We start from the raw sequence: 407 nt of genomic DNA, 5'->3' as shown, positions 1-407 counted from the left end.
CTAAAAATTTACGCCCTCAGAATTGTTCTTGATGTGTAAACAGATAGGCGCTATTTTAATAATACTTTTATTTTCCTCACTCTGTAATGGTGAGGAATATAACAGAGTGAGGAATTGCCACGCCTTTTGGTTTATCGATGGTGAAAGTGTTATTGTAGCATGTAATTTTGACAGCCAAATCCGAAAATCAGAGCAGGGGTGGAACATAACATTGTGTTCTAGAGGAGAGGACGGTAGAATGTACCTTTTGCCTACGCAATGGACGTTAGAAGACTGGAAGCGTCACCTCTCAGACCCCGGGGCCAAGTTTGTAAATGACACCTTTCGCGGTCGCGGTTACAACCCATGCTGCAGGGTGAGCAGGCGACGAACCGTAATCGTTGAACCAATAAACGATTGTGCGCCTG

The sequence above is a fragment of the Trypanosoma equiperdum genome (assembly GCF_001457755.1).
Source record: "Trypanosoma equiperdum strain OVI genome assembly, contig: ctg_92, whole genome shotgun sequence".
NCBI lineage: Eukaryota > Euglenozoa > Kinetoplastea > Trypanosomatida > Trypanosomatidae > Trypanosoma > Trypanosoma equiperdum.
The sequence above is the reverse complement of the archived record's forward strand: the minus strand, read 5'-3'. Positions refer to the sequence as shown.